Here is a 20,813-nt window from a genome sequence, read left to right on the forward strand (position 1 = left end):
GCCTGTAGCTTCCTTAAAGCCCCATGGGGACGTGACTGAGTTCCAAATCACTTTCTAAGAATGCTAGAGGAGTGGATGACAACAGAGACTACGATGGATGGATGGAGCAACACCACAGAATTCCTTGCAGACTTCTTGAACTAATTACGCACCAAAGCTGCCAATCCAACTAGCTATTCAAGACCAAGATCAATGTCAGAACAACTGTGAAAACATTGATGACACGAGGTTTTCACCCTAATCTTCTATATTTTTGAAGCATGGCTTAATTGGAACTAGCTATGTTCAAATGAAGATTTTGACCCAATTATCCCCAGTTACAACCTGTCACAAAACTAGGGATTAGGATGAATATCCTGTGTCAACATTTTTGAACACCATTTTTGTTAAACCCTGATCTTGAAACTTTGACTTGGATGACATCACTGTGCTTGAAGAATAACTGCAAGAAATCTTTTCAGACACACAAACACAAACATTCTCTCTTGACACAAAAACACCAACCACCATTATGTCAGTAGAGTAGTAGAGTTGATAAAGAGTGGCTGTTTCCGGGCGAATCCTATGCGTAATTGACACATCAACTGACAGGTATTTTTCTTGTGCTTCCTCTGTGCATGCAACTGTGACACACTGGGCTTTGCCTAAGGCCTCTATATCCTGGGTCTCCTGTTGTGTCTTAGTCGGCCTACTAGTGTGTGGGGCCCTAAAAGGCCTCTGACATGTATCTCCTGGAAGCTGTTGCCCAAGGCCCCCTACCTGGCTGGCCCTGAAAGATCTCATTCGCTATGCTGCGTAAACAGCAGTGAAGGGTAGAAGGGAGAGCAAGTCGGGGGCCTTAGAGGAGGTACACACACAAATAGTGGAACCCCCCACATGGAGATGAAAGGAGAAGAACCAGCTAGGACCAGCTAAGAACCAGTTCTAGCCCTCTTTGTGCCTCCATTTTTCTGCTTGTCACTTTTCTCTTGGTTTCCTCTTTTATTGAGAAGGGTTCAGCATGGCAACAATGCTCAGGGTTTTCTGTACTACCACTCCTGGCAACCACTCAGCTGTCCTTTGCTCCCTTGGGCCTCTTCCACTTCACAGCCTGCCCTTTTAAATGTAGCTTTTTATAAAATTATTTTAAACACCAAACGTAGTTTGAGGTGAATAAGCCCCGTTTTTCATCTAGCAGCCCTCTGAGCCTGTGTTACCGACCACGTTGCTGTGAGCTTAACTGCACAGCCAGGCCTCTCGGTGTCTCTGGCTAAAGCCGGGCAACGTGGTTGGGCAGCAAAGCATAGCGCACAATGGCACATGTTGTGCGGTTTCCTGGGAACGGGTTGGAGAACAGTGGTAGTATTGTGCCAGGCATCATTATACTGCCGGGGCCCCCTTGGCTGTAGTTCGCCAGGCCACTCGAGAGGCTCAAAAGGTATTTCATTGGGCCCTAATTGAAAAGATGCCACCTTGAATTCAGCAGATGCCAGTATCCCGCATTCATGCACAGTTGTAGCAGAGATGCTGACGGTAGCAATGGTAGAGGCAGGGCCTCTCTCATGGGACAAATCACTAGGAAGGACCACACTGTCACTCACGCAGTCTACAAATCATGAAGAGGCTGGGGGGAGCCACTGGAGAACAAAACGCGATTGGCTGCCTGGTTGCAAGAGTGCCTCTTCAATGGCCTCAAGCAGTGGAGCTTCAACACACCAGACCTGATTGGTCGGAGTCATGGCTCCTACAACCATTGTGTTAAATAACAAAGGCAACACGTGACATCCTTGAAAATACAGTAGCTGAGAGTGAAAACACACTCATTCAGCAAGATCTCTTATAAGGACTGCTTTCCAGTCCTCCAAGTTGTGGGCAACAGAAGGTAAAATTAAAATAGGCAACGTGTGGAGAAAATGCTCCTTTAAAAGTAGGGCAAACTTGTGCCAGGAGGAATACTGATACTGAGATTTATGGCTCAGAGGCCCACATGGCATCAGGTATTATTAGCTATAAAAAGACAAATATAGCATGAAATAATATAGATTTAGTTCAAGCCATAAATGCACTGATAAAGATGTGAGAGTCTCAGGGGTCAAGTGCTATATGGGAATAGTTAACATCTAATCTACTGGCACTCACAATTTTCGCTGACATAGATGGACACCGGTCTAATAGGATTGTGACATTTATAATCTGTGTACATCAACTTTCATGAAATTTTGTTTACACACATTCATAGCTTGGATATGACCATTTTCAAATTGGTTTATAGCAACCATGTTTATCCAATTGACCTGGTTTATAGACCATTTGTGCATTTAGGTCCACTAATGCTATGCTGCAAGTTTGGTGCTGATAGGTCAGAAATTGAGAAAGCCTTGGGGGAAAAATGTTTTTCAAAAAATGCAGAATGACTAAAATTCAACATGGTGTACTTTGGTGGTCAAACAGGCAAATCTTATCATGCAGATTATGAAATACACATTTTTGTTATTTTTAGGGCCCCTATGCAATGAATATGGATTGTCAACGCAGACATGCTTGATGACCTCGGCTGTCAATTAGAAAAATGGTCACTGAATTATGGCTGGTTTTGCACCTATCTCAACCTCACTGGTTTATATCTGCAATGTTGTTTAATGAAGTTGTATTATAGTCCATTTGTGTATATAACCACTAATGTTATGCTGCAGGTTTGGTGTGGATAGATAAAAAAAAGAAAAACCCTTAGGAAAAAAAACTGTTTTTCATAAAAGGCGAAATGGCAAACAATCCATCATAGAAGACTTGGGTGGTCCCATTAGCAAAGCTGTAGAGCTAGGTCAGCTGAGTACTTGTACAAATCTTTGTGACAATCACATTTACAGTGTGGGAGATATGGTCTTTTAAAGCTTAACATGTTTGAACTTTAATTACAGCACCACTGTCTGGTGGATTGGGGTCATATTTGTTGAGTAGCAAGCCATCACCATTACCTATCATATTTCATGTCTCTGTCATATAATGTAGAGAGACTCCTGCACGCTGCTTCAGACTTGCAATGTTTCGGTTGTCAGGCCTTCATAAGGCATAAATTGAGTGCCTCTGTCATATACCTGCTATATCTCACGGGAAATTGCGAAAACAAAGGAAAAGAAGGAAAAGGATAACCAGCACAAAAATAGTTGGGTTTCAGCCCTACAGGCCTGAACCCCCAGTACTGCAGAATAAAACATGGTGAAAAGGTTGTGTGTCCATGAGCAAATGTCCAGAGAGACAAAGCTCAGCCAACAGAACTGAAATCACATGCTCTGTAGTCTGTAGACACTATGTCATACTAAAACACATGTGCAATTGTCTGCATGAGCAATCACCATTTACCCTGATTTCAAAAAGCATTGTTAAGAGAGCAATGCTTTCTCAACACATGGAGGGAGGTGTACAAGTGCATCAGTGTAATTACTCCATACGAGTTTAAAATCTGTGTGCTGTTAATTTAAGGTCTCCACATAAATAACGAGGTGAGTATATTTTCCCCAGCTCTGCCTGCAACATTACAGAGCACAGAAAGGCTGACAGGGAGGGAATCAATCTTGCTCTTCAGTCTGATTGTTGCTCTCAGTATAAGAGGATGAAGTGGGTGGGTAACTCCAGTAAACCACATTTTTCTCAATGTGCAATCATTATAGGTCTATGCTTTGAGTGGATAATAATAATAATAATAATAATAGATAATAATGGTCAATTTAAAGGTGGGGGATGAGGATAGGAGACAAAATCATTCCATGCAAGAGTTAATGTCACATTGCGATGCTCTTTGTGGGAGTAAATGAGTCTTTTCACAGCTACGGCAGAGGCTGTGTTTATTCAAGCCCTCATCCAAAAACAACCTCAGTTTGCCACCCTCAATACACTGTGAGCATGTATACGCTTCAGTTCGCCTGCTCTGACGTAAGCGACTCTGCTGAGAGACGTCATCCCACATGAGGGCAAATAGGGCCAGGCAGTTTCACCAATGGCTAAGAGTTCCCCCTAAACTGATGCCTGACCCAAAACATCTCTGCATACTGATTACTTTATCCTTACATGTCGCCATGCATGTGGTGCATTGTGTGTTTGCAGTTGATTCAATGAATACTCAAACTGGAATACTGCCTCCTCCACCACTACTTTACCACATTCTCATAGGCCTGTAAGCCTAAGCTTCATTAATTGAGTCTCCAGTGTAATTTTCAGAGGCTCTTAATCTCCTGAAGTGCCTTTGGACAATCATCAACTGTGAACATCGTTTTTTACTCACACCCAGGTCAGGGATGGAGTGACAGTAGAGCTCAGCTGCTTCACATGCTATCAAGAAACTACTGGTTAAATCCTTCAAATCACCCACAGCATCATCACACACATACAGATCATGTGAAAGGCAGCACAGCTGTCTCACCAGACATCAATACTAAAAACAAAAATCAAAAGAAAAACTCAGAGTTTTTATATCAGCTGCTAAAAAAGTTTTTTTTTCAGTAGCTGTGCTGAAAAACAGACTGACAGTGAGCGTCAAAAGCAAATACCTCATCCTCCCTTTCTGTCCATGAACAGAGAGAGATTTCCTGCAGATTAAGAGATTACACATTCCCACAATTTCACTGATGAGCAGCTAATAGAGAGGCCTCCTTCAGAGAACATTTTTATCGTAAAACAGTGGGCTGAGTCTTGGGACCCCTGACAGCCTTTCAGCCCCCAGGATGACAGACCGGATCAGATTAGGGCTCATCTCGCTCAGGGAGGAAATCGGGATCAACCCTCTCATGTCACTCCGTACACTCTCATGTACAAAAATAGCTACAGAAGAGTGAATAGCCTTGCTGTACCCCCGCATCATGTCACACACAAAGCTGTGTTTAAGTGCTGCTGCATGTGCCACTGAACACAGCAGCTGCCTGAAATAAGCATGCCCAGTAAACATTCAGGGAAGATGCTGCTAAACACTGTGGAAGAGTCGAACAACCATCTGTCTGTATTCTGGTTCTTCACACAAGGGCACACATGCATATACAAACACAAACACACACATATAGTGTAATCACAGGAAAATATGGTGATTTTGTTAAATGAATGAAAATTATTATTAAATGAATGAAAATGAACAGCTAGGGGCAAAGAATAAAGCTACAGCCATGACACAAATGTGTAATTGAGAGAGGTGTGGAATTACACTTGCTGCAAAACCAAGCATGAGGCATTAGCACTGAGTGAGTTTTTCTGTTTTTGTGAAATCTGCGCAATTTGGTTTCTGCTTTAACAGGAATACTACTACACTTCAGATTCCAAACATGCTATTTTTTTATGATCAATGACAAAACACCCTGTATTTCTAAAACCTTCCCTACTGTCTCACGTAACCCAAAACAAGAGTAAAAAATGTATCCTGCCCACTAATCTGTGATGTACAGCTCTATAGAGAATGTCTTGGGAAACATGGTAAAGGTGAATGTAACCCAGGATGATTTTTTGAGGATAAGGAAATGGCATACATTTTTTGCTTTGACAGTATTACTTAAGTATGAAGCTCATTCGGATGTAAAGTTTGAGACAGATATTGTAAGAGTTCACAAAGTCAGTCTTCCACTTAACGTAACCGGAGTAAGACATCACAGGTCAAGAGTCTTGCTTCTCTGGTGAGTAGCTGTGAGCATTGCTTCTGTTCTCAAATAATACTGAACTTTTTTGTTTACCTTAGGAAGAAGAATAACGTGAATTCTTAAATTGAGGCGTATTCTCCTTTAACCGCGCTCAAGTCTCTCTCCCTCATCAGACATGACTCGCCTCTCTTTCCTGTGCTTCCTCACAGTGTTGCCCTTCATCACTAATAGTATTCCTCACCTTCTTGATCTCTGATTTTCAGTGCCAGTGTCAACTCTCTCTCACTCTCTCTCTCTGTCTGCTGCAGGCCTTGAGTGCCAGTGTGATTAGCCAGCAGGGTGAATAGGAGATTAACTCCCGACTCGGAGATTTGTGTGTCAGCTTCTGAGATGCTCCTCATCTCTGAGTTTCCCTAAGCTGTTGTGAGAAACACACGTCAGAGACTATGAAATGATGCAGGGGGTGGTATCTGCTTGGCAACGCATTTAAATATCCACTATCAAGTGGAAGGTATTATCTCCCACAGCAAGTCAAGTGTTTATCACACAGTGTCTCTAATCAGGATTATACTGTGTGTTGAGAGTAGGGGGAAAAAAAGATTACATTACAACAATGATGTGGCATCAGAAACACGTCACCGCATACTGTACTTTCCCATTTGCACTCTCAAATATGCGCACGTATAAACGATTGTCTATAGTTAACCATACAGTAATCCATACAGTATTTTGAATGACGCACACATAGACGAAGCTATAGAAGCAGGCCATTCAATGCTTTTTGTGCACGTTTGGTTATTTACTCACCACAAACAATCTGATCAGCAAGTATAAAGATATGTTGTGTTTCACAAAGAGTGCCTACAAAAGGCAAACATTTCATTTAAGAATACTACTCTTGATTGAAGATAGTGGGAGAGATATTGACATGACAGGGCAAATCATCATTCATCCCTATTCCATCTTCTGTGACCTGTTTTGTGACTCAACTTTCATTTCCTCTATGAGAGTGAGAGAGAGGCCAAGAGTCAGTCCACTGTTTTTGTCGGCCGGAGCTGACCAGCTGGCTGTGGCCTGTGGATTAAGGGTGTCTGGGCTGCAGTGTGGGGCTTGGCCAGGACCAATGGGGTGTGAGGCAGAGTGGATTGTCTTTGGTGTCTCGTGACATGCCTGCGTGGGAGCTCCAGCCTGGTGACTCACTGAAAATGTGATTTATTTATAGAACAACACATCACATCCTGTCACTCTGGCTCAACTCTCACACTGGACACCCCACAGATAGGAGGGGACAGTGCAGCAGCAACACGACAAATGCACAGAATAGGACTCAAAACAATGCAGACAAGAGGACAGGTGACGGGCACAAAGAGGTACGAGGATGAGGATTAGGATATAGGCATAGGCCTACGACCCAAGACAAGAAGTGAATGGTGAGATGTAGGGAAAAGTAAACAAGAAAGAGTGTGAGGAAGCGACTGAATATTGCAATGTCATTGCAGGTATGAGCTAGAAGCAGAGGGGCTGCAGTCCGAACAAGAATAGTGTGAGAAACAAACAGTAGATAAAAATTCAGAGGTTCTAGAGAAATGGCATGGTTATTCAAGGCATCACCAGGATAAACACATGTGGTGTGGAAACAAACACAGTTCAAGGCAAGGATGCTAACGGGGATATTGCTCTAGTGGTGCAAAGCAGCTTAAAAGATGATTGATTAAACAAGAACAGATTCTGTCCTGTCCCGCAGCACATTTGTTGTGACATTAATCATCAGTTTATTTGAATGTGATCTCAGCTCTCTGGCTCCCTAGCTGATGAGCTGCTTTCGTCTCCTCTATGGAGATTACAGTTACACTGGTGGGCTTGCTAGTTAAAGTTAGCAACTGAACTGTTAACAAGCATTGTTTATAACACATTACATACACACACAGCTCATACAACATGTTTTATTACAACATTCCAGCGTATGTGTTGTCTTATGATTATAAAAAGATTTAGCTATGCATCCCCATAAATCACTGTATTGCAGCAGACCATGCCAGGGAATCAGTGAAGATCCCAGAAGTACACTCTGTGAAAAATCACAGCTACGATGTGAAGCTGTATAGTTAAAGTTAGATTTTCACAACAATAAAACTTTCACTTATTTTTATTAATTAGATATAACTCAATAAAGAACGGTGTTGTTTTGTAGAGAATGATTTTCACCAGATTGTTTGATAGTGCCCAGATAGAGAGACATTTTAGCCTGATTGCCTGATCTGATTTAGGTCCTAGGCTCTTGGCCAAAGCAGCAAGATTTGGGATGAATGAGGTTGTGTTTTTTTTTTTCCTTTTTCTTATAACATCCACACATACATAAATATGTGTTTACCCATACAACATGTTCTCCCCACTTGAACAAGGTCAAAGTGATAAATAGTGGCTCACATAGTGGCATCCGAGTGGCAGTAGCCTAAATGAGGCTAATGGAGCTTGGGACCAGAGGGTCACTAGTTAGAACCCCCAGAAAAATCTTGGCCGGGATGAAAAAGCTGGGAAAAAAACAAAAAACTCTCCTACCTCATCTACTGTTGAGGTATATTCGAGCAAGCCACCAACTGCTGCTGTGGAATTGCTTAGTGGCTGTGTGAACAAGACTGTGATTATGCTGCTCAGCTCCCTAGTGTGACTGTGTGCAGCATTCAACCCCTCCCCAACACCCCCAAGCTACTGCTGTTTTCAGTCAACTTGCCTGATTAGACAAGCTAAGTTAGGAAGGTGAAGATGATGAAACGGATCTTCTGGTGGAAATATCATTTTTGTCTTGCCTGATAACACAGATCACCTGCTAAAGTTGTCCCCTTACCACATGGAGTTGTTATCCCTGATACATGAGGACACCTGGGCAGTTAGCCACTACAGGGATAGTTAGAAGTTAGAAGTGTTGACATAGCTGAGGTGACACAGAGACACCCCCTCTCCCTCCTCTATCTCTCTCTCTCATACACACACAGACACACAAACACATACATCCACTTTATGGTTGATTTTACATCTAAATTACACAGCAAAGCTCGAGATTACATAAGGGATTAGGCTATTGTCAAAGAAGATTGAAGATACTCCTGCTATCATGTTCTGTGTAATTCAGTCAGCTGGTAAACTATGGAAGAAAATAAGAAAAATCTAGGCTACACTGTAAAAAATGTTCTTTGAAATAATCTTACTGAAGTCTATGGTCGTTCAGTCAACTAATAAAAATAATCCCCAGTTTTGACATCATAATTGCTTTATAAATTCTCAGAATTACAGGATTGATTATACATGACAATGTGTGTGTTAAATACTTTTGGTGGTTCATGTGGAGGTGGGCATTGATTGCCTCTGCAGAGTCCAGTAAAATCAAATACCATCACCCAGGTGAATACTCCAGGAATGCGTGCAGAGCGCACTTCAAATAACCGGATATCTCTGGTACAACTGTTAAATCACTGTTCATTAGTTAAACTAGCAAGGTTTCAACATTCCATTTCAGCCATAATCTGGCATGTCTCGATTAAATGAGTTTCAATACACTAAAGTCAAGTTCATTTATTTATATAGCCCTTCATCACAGGGTTAGGGTTAGGGTAAATTATTCCAGGTTTAAGATGTCAAGAGATTTGACATCTTAAAGAGAGATAAGAGACTTTTCAAAACAACTGGTGGCTACCTAGGCCTGTTCAGTCATTCTCTAAAGTGTCACCCACAAACAATATCTTTTGTTTCTTACCTCAATGTGGATATATTGGACTATTTTCCAAAATGTTTCCTTTAGATTATCCTACCCCTGTTCTGTGACATGCTAACAATTAGCTTTCCTCCATTATCTGCACTGGCAACAATCTCCCCCAGCGAGGTTTCCAAGAAATATCCCTGAATTTAACATAACATTTTTTTACAGTGTATGCTTTGGTAAGATGCAACTTAATCCTCAGAGGACTCGTGAAGGAAAAACTTGCTCTAGTTTGAACCAATGTCTGAAGCAGTCTGAAGTTCATGCATTGCATGTATTTTTACTGACAGCATTTGAGGATAATTCCCTTTTTTTTCATAGACAAACTGGTTAAGAAGAGTGGGTGACCTAAGAACCAACCAGAACTGGAATGCATGGTTTGGTTCACCGGTCAATCACTTCACCACTACATCAAGTAAACTGAGCCACCACTAAGGAGGTGTGACTAAAAGATCAGAAAGGGAACCATGACATACTCCAAAATCATCCTCATTTAGCATATAACAAACTGTTGTTGCTTTAATATTATTTGATGGAGAGAGTTACTGTGTGCAAAATGCCATTGCCCCTGCGACTCACATTCACTTAGCATCAGCAATGGCTGATGCTAAGTGAAGTAAGCGAGTATCAAACCATACACTCCACTTTCATATGGGCAATGGACTGCACTCAGGCTAAAGAGACAAATTAATATTACATTATCATTACATTATCCTTTAAGTGTGAAAGACCATTTTGTTCAGAAACTGCATGACACTTTGGACTAGACATCTAATAGGTCTATATAAGGTACAGTGTGAAGGAAATATTATTGAATCCAAAACCAGTGTCAAATACCTTGGAGTCTCTCTCAACCAATCTGTCTCTGGGGAGGAAATTGCAGCTACAATCTTATCTAAAACTGCAAAAAAGCTTAAGTTTTTATATCGTTACACTTTAATATTAAGGTTAAGAAACTTTTAGTTGCCTCATTAATCCAGTGCCACTTCGACTATGCCTGCTCCGCATGGTATAGTGGACTTTCCCAAAAGCTTAAAAACAAAATGCAGGTAGCGCAGAATAATGTTATCAGATACATGCTCAATGCTCCTCAGGACACATATAGGATCTGTAGAAATGAAGGAAGTTGGATTATTACCTGTTGAAGATCGAGTTAAACAACTGAAATTTAACCATATGTTTGATATAATTCACAAAAGGGCCCCAGAATATATGAACTGTCAAATTGATATGGTTGGAAGCCAACATAATTGTAACACAAGAGTAGGGATGGGAATTGATAAGATTTTATTGATACCAATGCCATTATCGATTCTGCTTATCGGTCCGGTTCTTTATCGATTCCCTTATCGATTCCCAATCAATTTTCTGTGTGGAAAAAAAAGTAGGCCTACACAGGTTTTCAGCGGCAACGCAGCTGTTTTATTATCTCTTGAGTCTGAACACAGGTATAACGTCTGCCTAATAACAGTTGAACATGTTAAAATAAATTACAATGCTCCTTTTCTTAAAATGATATAATTTGGAAAACAAATAAGATGGTTAGATGGTTACCCTAAGATGTTTCAACATATTGCTGGTGTTTCCACCTTAAGGCTGCGTTCACACAGCGTTTTTTCCCCAACTGCCAGCGCCCTTTTCTCATTAAAAGCAATGGAAAGCGGCCGCAAGGCGCACAAAAGGCGGCAGAGCGCTTTCAAAAGTTGAGAAATGTTCAACTTTTCAGAAAAGCGCCAGATGACGTGAAACGCTTTTTCCCAGCCGACCAATCGCGATGACAGAGACGCTGGCCGTTTCCCATAGCAACAACAAATATGGAGAACGTGAAAGTGCCGGTGGAGAAATGGGACGTTGTAATAAGTGAATTTCCGTTACTGTAACAGCGATCTTAAAGGCAGTATGGATTATACTGGACATGTATTGGAAATATCTGGTAAGCCTTTGCTTGTTGCACAACACTGTTCTGTCTGCTAGAAGAGCTAACCAGCTGGTTAGTGAGCTAGCAGCTGCTCAGCTAACGTCAGGTGACGTTGCCGTGATCCGCTTTTTATTTCTCCTCACAAAAAGCGCTCCAGGCAGCGCTTTTTCCACATCAAAAAACGCGATGTGTGAACACAGAAATTATAATTTTACAGACGTTACAAGTAGCACTCTTTCTTGTTGCAACGCATGAGTTTTTGCAATGCGCATGCGCAACTGTCAGAAAAACATGCCGGCATCGATAAAAGGAATTGATAAGCTCGGAGGCATACGATTCCGATGGATCAGACAATTTGGAACCGGTTCTCAACTGGAACCGGTTCTCGATTCCCATCCCTACACAAGAGCAAGCATTATGTCATGCAGTGTTCCTCGTGTTAAAGGTAAAATAGCAAGAAGCTCATTTTTCTATACTGGGATCTCCTTATGGAACAACCTGCCCCTGCATATTAAACAAAGCCAAACAAAGGCAATTTTTAAGCGGGACTAGTAGGTTTATCCTGTAATTTTGTTTGTTTTCCATCGAATTGTTTGTTTCCATGTATTGTGTTTGTTTGTTTCCATCAAGGACCACTTTGGAAATAAGTGTTTTTAGTAATGCTTTTAAGTGCTATCCTCTGGGATTTTTGTGTCATGATACTCCTTTGAGTTGTTGTGCTTTTAAATTCCTAATAAAAAAATAAATAAATAATATCTAAGCTCTAGCTTTTACAAGAGATTGCTTACCTAGCTAGTTAGACTTGGCAGAACTTGTTTTCTCCTCTAGAGAGCCAGCTGTGGTTAGTTTCCACCGTGACTCCAAGTGCAGCACGAAGCAGCTTGTCTGGGGGAAGGACACTGAACATAAAGGACAGCATTGACACAGCCAAGGACAGGGTGCTATGAGGAAACCTTACGCTCGTTGGTATGTATGTTACTGTTGACAATGGGAGAAAGCGTCATCAGCTAACAGGCCTTCCATCCAGACAGTCCTCCCTCACCACCACACCACTCAATGCCAGCACGTCATGATTGGTCACGTTGGTTGGTCACCCCCTCTCTCTCATCCCCATCACATGGGGAGAGAAAAAGAGAGAGAGCATCATGGGGGCAAATGCAATCATTCAGCTGGAAATACAACTCACGCAGTGCGTGGCCACCATGGTGCATGTAGCACTGCTGACTCCATCACATGCCACAGCACCATGAAAGTCCAAATCCCAATCCACTGACAGAGAACTCCTGACCACAGCAGGCGCACTGTGTAATCAGATCAATGTAAGGCTTAAGTATAAAACCCCCATCCTAAGAACTGCACTGAGTACAATAGAGTCAATGCAGTCATACAGTACCACGGATAAGAAGTCAAAACACAGCTCTAGCTAAGGCTTAATGTACTCAGAATTTGGGGTGGCAGGGTGGCCTAGTGGTAGAGACTGTCCTTCATCTGCCCTGCTGAAGTGTCCTTGAGCAAGATACAATCCCTACCAGCTCCAAGGGTGCTGTCCTGTAGCTGACCCGTCACTCTGACCTCCTTGTTAAGTGGGCAAGTGAAAAGAGAATTTCCCTATGGGGATCAATTAAATATCACATTATTATCATGTATGCAGTCACACCCTGGCAATACAGGACATGTAGGCCTACTTAAACCAATAGAAAGCTTGCAATCCCAAACAGCTATCCCAGCTAGACGTAGATTTGTGCCTCTCCTCACTCCATTGCTGATTATTAAACAGAATAGGGTTGTGAATATAATAATTTTCCCCTACTTAAAGCTCATCCTGTGACTAGCCAACAGGCATGCACTTATCCTAAGTGGTGTGACCTTATGCCAGCTGCACTTCATCAGTGATATACCTCAAGCATTTCCTCAGATACTTTAAATCTTCCATGAACCAGTTTGCACTCTCAGATGTAGAAATACTGAACAAGTGACATGACTAGTGACAAACACATGTTCCTGCTGCTATGCATTGCCCTCAACGGGATGGACAAAGCTGAAGGCTACAATGTACTTTATTGAAGCTAAGGATTAGATGGAAACTGAAGGTCTACAGTATGGATGATTCAAAGTTTACCTTTTTTGAACCAGACATGAGCAACGTCAACTTCCCATGGCAGCAATTAGCTACATAGCCTAGGCCAAATAATGAGACTACAGGTTGGTAAAGGACAGATTTAAAAAGATCTATATGTGGACACAAAGCAGTGCAAGCATTTATCAAAATGTCTAAACTTTTGACTTTTGCACTTGAAACATTGACTGTTTTACCAGATAGAGGAACAGGTTAAGCAAAGGTTTCCAATTAACCGTTTTAGAGACCAAAAGCAAATCCCTGCAAAACCAGACAGACACTCATATCCCATCATAGTCTAATACTGTGGACGAAGTCATAGTAGGGGGGTTTGTTTTTCTTACAGTAGGCTACATTGCATTCTAAGACTGAACAATTCGCTTTATGTTTTCTTTTCATTCCTGCACAGCTAAACCAACACCTGCAGGCGGGATAGGGGTATATATAACAAATGGACTCAGGACTTTGATAAAATTAAATAAGAACTGAGTGAATCCCTGTGCCCATTTAACTCTGCATTAATTTTCACACAACTACAGTGAAGAAAACAGTAGCTAGGAGAAGAAGATATCAACAGTCCTGATCCACTAAACTGGGATTCAAAGAGAGCAGGGGAATCTATGCTGAAGAGATCATTGAGATTTTGATAGCAACTTTGCTATTAGCTAGATATAACTGCTAAAAAATTTAAATTCCTTGATTTTAATTATTTTGACACTGTAAGACGAAACCATTCACAATCTGGTGTGACTGAGTGGACTAAGGCATTTACCATGTACTGACATGTTTATGGGTTTAAATCAGAGCCATGACCTTTGTTGCATGGCAACCACCCCCCCCACACGCACACACACACACACATACATACACACTCTCTCTCTTTCCCACCTTTCCCGTCACTCTATACTGTATATTATCTAATCAAGCTGAAAGGACATGACATTAATGTTAAAAGTGACAAAAGTCTATTGTCAATCTCCATAACAATCCTCACTTATCCATGGATGGATGCACACACGACCACATGCACAACACACGCTGCACACACACACACACACGCACACACATACACACACAAATACACTTTCACACACATGAGCACAGGCTTTATCCTCACACACCTGATCAAAAGATCAGAGTGCAAAATGCCGGCTGAGACAAGGTCAGTCTGCTCAGAGTGTGATTTGAATCTGGAGTGGGGTAGGAGGGGAAGAGGAGGCACACGGCCGCCTGACAAGCCAGTGGACTCCGTCAAATATAGCAGCGGCGGCAGAGCGGGCCGGACGTGAGCTCTCGCCCGCTCCAGCCTGTCAAGTCCAGCAGTCACAGTCTCACCTACTGCTCTCAAGCCGTCAGAAGGGACTCAGCTTGGCAGAGTGTGAGACTCGGGCCGTTGCCTGTTGCAGGTGTTGCCAGAAGCCATGCCACATTTGGAGTTTCATCCACTGTATGAGATTGTCCTTGCTGGCTAGATAATAAGATTAGGTAAATGACAACCCACCCACACACTCAGACACCCTTGAAGGATTGCTTTATAATTAATGCTTGGGACATACCCTCTTCAATGATGATATGCACATCACAAGACTGTTTAACGATGTGCTTGTTTGAAAATTCAATACTTAAATGCATTGCCTTAAACACAAATAGGCAGTCAGAAAAAATAATACCTAAGTGCTTCATGGTAGCGCTTCCTGCCGCCAGTAATGTCAGACACTGAACTGCTTTTGAAAGCGGCTTGGCCCTCTTCCTAGCCAGACTTGCCATCTGACCAACAGCCTGGGTACATGGCCCACAGTCTAGGCTAGATCACCAAATATGAAGACCAGCTGGCACCTGTAGCCAAGCTGTGAAGTGGTGTGAGCCAGCTGTGGATGCTTCAGCAGCATTAACATAAAAATATGACATGCAATCTGAAAATTAAGCCTGATATTGTGCAGCTGCAGGAAGCCAGCTCAGTAGTAGCCCAGTTACTGGATGCCTCAAACACTCATTACTGAAACAGTGACATTTCATGAGTGCCACAGCCACAGTGAAATATTAAAACGTTGGCTGGGGTGCAAATGTGCCAGTTTGGTTCGTAGCGTACAATGACTGTAAGCAAATTTATGAAAATCATGGGGTCCAGGAATCCCCAGGGGTCCTGGAAGGGCTGCCAGAGGGTCCTCCATGTCCAACTATAATTTCACTATTATTTCATTTGAAGATATGACAGTGGCAGAATGACTGAGCGTGGCTGTTCTGATAAGAGGCTTCACTCTGCAAAATGTTATCTCCCCGACTACTGTGTAAACATTTGCCCAGCTCTGTGCCAAATCATATCTACCGATGAAAATCTTCTCACATGGGCTCCGTGGGGGGAAATCTTTTCAAATGGGGTCCGTGGCCTAAAGTGCATTCAAAAGGAAAGCTGGAATGGGTGTGAAAACGTGAAAATGTTAGAGAACCCTGCTATTCAGAAAACATGTGCTGCACGTTTCTAATGTCACCTCTCCTCTCCGGCAGGTTACCTGGCGACAGTGGTACATGGCGCGCGCTTGACTGGAACCGTTACTGGTGTTACCTTGACTCGACTTTTGCTTTCCATAAAGTGGCGTTTTGTAAATGCTACATGCTGGCATGCAAGCTAGCTAGCTGGTATCGTATATTTATTTGAAGCTTTGTTTCGTTTTTTTATTAAAATGATACATTTTGGGTCACCTGTGAAAAATGTGCATATAAAGTTTAAATATGGCTACATGTGAGATTACATGTCAACGCGAAAAGACCAGCCATTCATTGAATAAATATAATACGCCGCAAATTCTCAGTGCCTTACCAGAGAACTACGGTTAAGTAGGCTGTCCTCAAACTCCAAATATTTCCACACAGATCTAGCCTCCGCTGGCCGGCTCTGCCTCGACCCGTCTCGTCTCGTCTTGTCTCACTCCCACTAGATCCGTATGTGTTCCCTCCAAATTGCGTTAATGTCATGTGTTCCTCCGTAAATTGTCTCTTCAAAGTGGGATGTGGAGAGGGTCCTGGTTCCGCCTACCGCACGCAGCGACTCCAATCAATCTATTCTTGTGTACAATGCCAGAGCGCGCAGGGATACCAGCCCCGTATTTGGCACGCGCCTTTTTAAGCGTTTATAAATGGGCTTGCACTAGATTTATTATCTGCGTTCCGTTATTATGTCGTTGTGTCTGCTTCGTTGACGTGACACAAAATTAACCACCGTTTCACGTGGTGGTGGCGGGGTATTTTTCATGTGCATGGATTTATCGTCGTGCCTGCGCGCGCCTCAAAAACAATGACATTGGCTCAGACAGTGAGTGGACCACAGAGGACAACACAGACCAAGCATTGCGATTCTCAGATGCCGTATGTGATGCTTTCGATGGTTTTCTCCTCCGTTAGTTCCAGAAATATACAGGCCTGCGGTTATCGATTCAAATTCACGAATCTAATCTTTTTTTTGTGGCACGTAACCAACAACGAAAACAGCTGCCTGTGCCATGTGTCCAAAGCCCACTCTTGCTTACGCACAAAGGATACGCACACCCCATTTCTAGGTCATTGGCGGTAGCGCGTTTTGATATCACACCGCTCCGGGGATTGTCTCTCTCTTTCTCTCTCTTTCTCTCTCTCCCTCTCTCTCTCTATCTCATGTTCACTGAGGGAGATACACCTGCTTGTAGAAGCCCGTATCAGTTTACCTGACCTATTCGCAATATTGATTTCAAGTAAACCTCTATCTGCATTCACTGAAGATTGCCTGTGGGCTATTTTTATCATAAGGCCTGGCCAACCACACATTTTCCATCGAAAATGTACTTTACACAGTTCATTCATGTCATAAGGCATTAATTACACCACCCCCATCCCCAACACCAACACACACACTCCTATGCACCATATGTATGTATTTGAAACTCAAAGCTGAGTCATTCTACTTTTCCACAAATACCAGGCTCAAACATGCGGCTGACCCTTGCTGTCCCCTCAGTGACCATTGCTACATGGACAATGAGCGACCACTCACTTTCCTTTGAAGCTGTCAGCATAAACCTGACCTTGTGGAGAGGAGAGGACATTTCACCTTTGGGATATATACGCGCAGCATCTGCTCAGGGGTTGACCCAGTGGGGAACGGCTACCCATAGAGGAAAGGGCCAGAGATGCTGAGAAAGCCCCTTGAGCAGTTCAGAGGTCAGCAGAGGAGCTCAACAGATGTATGCTATAGCTCAAAAAGAGGATCTCGAGTATATGAAGGCGAGATGCTTTCCTGTCTGTTGTAATTTCACAGCGCTGTCCTCTAGTTATTCCTGATACAGTTCCTATTCACAAATAACACACGTTGGTGAATGAGGGGAGGTGAGGGTGAAAGGAAAGGACATCTGGCAGCTGGTTCTGCAGGCACAGTATTTTTATTCATCTGTATGCACTCCCCCTGTTCTTCCCTGCCTTAATGGTGTAGGTGAGTCTCACCTTGTCTCACCTGTCGACTTAAAAAGGTGATGCATATGTTTTGGAGGATTATTTCTGCCTCAATAAATCAGCCGAGTGCAGGCAAGTCTTTCTCCTATTACATGTGTGAGGTGTAACAAAAATCTGCACCACAACTCAACATATGACCTGAGGTACTAAATGACTAATGGAATATATGGCAGCACTGCTAATGTATTTTATCACACAAATGACATTCATATGTCAGAGCTGAGCACTCTTAAACGTTAGAGGTCAAGCCTGCACAGGGTCAATTGTGAGCCAATTGATTCAAGTAGCTATATTCTGAAAACTGGCAAAGTAGGTTAATTTGGCAGGAACAAATGGTTGCTCTACATTGGTGTTTACAGCAGAGGATCAAGTTACATATGATAGAACTCATTAAAACACAAAAAACACACTCAATGTTTTGGCCATAACAAGGAAAGACGCCTGTTCTTTAGGCTGTGTGTGCTATTGATCAGAGACTCCACACCTTAACAAAAATTATCTAGCCGGGTGAGCGGTAGTCTTCCCTTGATTGTCTCTATTGAGCAGAGATAAAATTTTAAACTGCCCTCAGCCTGTTTGTCGAACGAGGGTCTGTGCCAAGGAGGCTCCCTCCCAAGTGCGGAGCTGGATATGTGGCCTACCTTCCATTCTCTGCAGCCCTACAGTCCCGACCATGCACATAATTAGGAGAAAGACGAAGAATAGACCTCATCACAGACCACTAAACCCATTCAGTTTGTTTTGCTGGGCCCTGCTAGATGCTGCAATCAAACTCAATTAAGGTCAGTCCCCCAATGCATTCATCAATTGGGGAGGAGATGCCATCCACTCTGTCATTATCACAGGCAATATGGCCCACCCATAGATGAGCAAGTAGTGGTCATGCTGTGGGAAATATGTAGCTATGCAAATACTCACGAACTGTTTTTCAATGAGATGCTTATTTATGTAGGAGTGAACACATTTTGGTGAGGAAGTCTCAATGCTGTGTGAAATGGTGGTGACTCATAATTCCTTTCGAGCTGCGCTGAACATCAGCTAACACTGATAACACTTGACATGGTGCCTGGGGGGCTACAGGATGAGTCATTTGGTAGGTGTTAAAGAAAATAGCTTGCCTGCTCAGTTGGTCAGGTTTGTTTACATATAAGATATTAGTAATGAAGATGAAGATGATGATGATGACAATGATGATCCAAATCTAACATGGTGACATCCATTTAACAGGTTTTTTGAGATTTTATATTTTCAATTCTATAACGTCAGCAGTGGTTTCAATGCATCCTTCAATATTTTTTAGGTTTGTGATGGACAGCTTTGCATAAATCCTTCATAAATGGTTCTCATTTTCACTTTATTTGTTGTTTTATCAAAGTAGCCATAATATGGGCCTTAAATCCACAGAGAAAATGTTAAGTATGTACCATTTAATGCCTTTTTATCCTACAAAAAAGTTAACTGAGCTTGAGATCCTATACTCTTTTGACTCTCAACAACAGAGAAATGTGTCTTGGAATGGAAATTAAAATTCCAACCCTGAATTATAATTAAGCTGAATTTTCAAGCGCAGCTATAACAATGTAATGCTCCTGAATATCACAACTGCTTCAGGTGTGGGAATGTTTGTATAGTTTTATTTTTGATTCCTCAAAATGTATGTGATTAACAGATGCTGTTATGCACAACAAAAATTGTGGCAAAACCATCAAGGGTGTTTGGTTTGATGCGCTCCCACATTTTCTGATGTGGGAGATTTCTGATGTGTTAATTGAAATCACCAGTGAGGAAAAGATTGCACTGACCCATTTCACATCCCAGAAGATGAATTAATTTGAACTTCAGTAACACCCACAGCCAATACAGCCTGTGCGGTCTTTATAACAATCACTTTCACTGTGCAAACCACTAGCCTACTCTGTAAAGTCTCCATAAATACAGGATTTGCTACGTAAAGTTCAAATAGGACATGAGATTTTTCCAATCTCTGACAAGGATAGGATAGGACAAGGATTTAGGACTTTTCTTCTGTAATGAGGTCCCAGAATTACAATCACAATTCCAAACATGGAAGGCTTACTATCAATACCAGTTGAATCGTCAGGAATTGTGACTGTTGCATAATGCAGCACCAGCCAGCCAGAGTAATCAGTGAGTTTCTGGAGCCTTTATCAAGAGGAGACATCTGTCATACCAGGGAAATGCTGTTTGTTATTCTCTCCAGACTTCAATCATCCGAGAAAGTTTTTATAGAACAAGTTCACAAAGTACCCCCCTTTTACACACATAAACACACATACGAGGACCACCTGCCCCATTCTCCGCACAAAACGCTCGGCAGGAAAGAGAGAAGCCCTGAGCATTATTCCTCTCTGTGGGAGGAATTCCATGAAGGAGCAGCCAGGTGCTTCTCCAGGAGAGAGCAGACAGATGACCGAGGCCCAAAGAGGGAGGAAGGTTGGGTTGAACATGACCATGGACAGCAAAGATCAAGGCAAAAGAAATACAAAAAACAAAAGTTAAAACTTTTACATTTACGTGCAGAGTTGCTGAAATTAGAGTCTTTCATGCGTCAATAAAAAGTTGCCTTTTCTGCAGTTGTTCTGTGTTGCTTACCATGGTTGGGAAGGTCATTAAAAAATTTTAATTGGGTACAGAATACTGATTGCCTAATGACAGTTTTAATGGGGATCATGTTCCAATTTACAAACTGTAAATCTGCAAACTATAAATTACATATTTTTATTGGTATCATCTACATTAACCTTGCAAATTAGCTCTTTCTTTTTGTTGGTAACAAATCACAATAAAAATGCATTTTTTCCCTTTGAATATCCCTTTTTTCAAAAGTATCTATAACCTGAATATTGGGTTTATTTGGTAACTGGAACTAATTACAATTAGCATTTTGTGCAATCAGATTACAGTGATCCTGATACTTGTAATCACCCCTGC

The 20,813-nt window shown here is 42.2% G+C and overlaps 1 protein-coding gene across 1 annotated transcript in view; it reads right to left on the minus strand.

Annotated features, from left to right (window-relative positions):
* LOC139925232 (sodium-coupled neutral amino acid transporter 3-like) overlaps positions 1 to 16,337 on the minus strand; it is a 34,573-nt gene extending 18,236 nt beyond the window's left edge. Inside the window, exon 1 of the mRNA XM_071916506.2 lies at positions 16,201 to 16,337. The gene's annotated coding sequence lies outside the window, so the exon portion shown is untranslated. The remainder of the gene's footprint in view (positions 1 to 16,200) is intronic.
* Positions 16,338 to 20,813: the final 4,476 nt, after the last annotated feature.

The sequence above is a fragment of the Centroberyx gerrardi genome, chromosome 5 (genome assembly GCF_048128805.1).
Source record: "Centroberyx gerrardi isolate f3 chromosome 5, fCenGer3.hap1.cur.20231027, whole genome shotgun sequence".
Lineage (NCBI taxonomy): Eukaryota > Metazoa > Chordata > Actinopteri > Beryciformes > Berycidae > Centroberyx > Centroberyx gerrardi.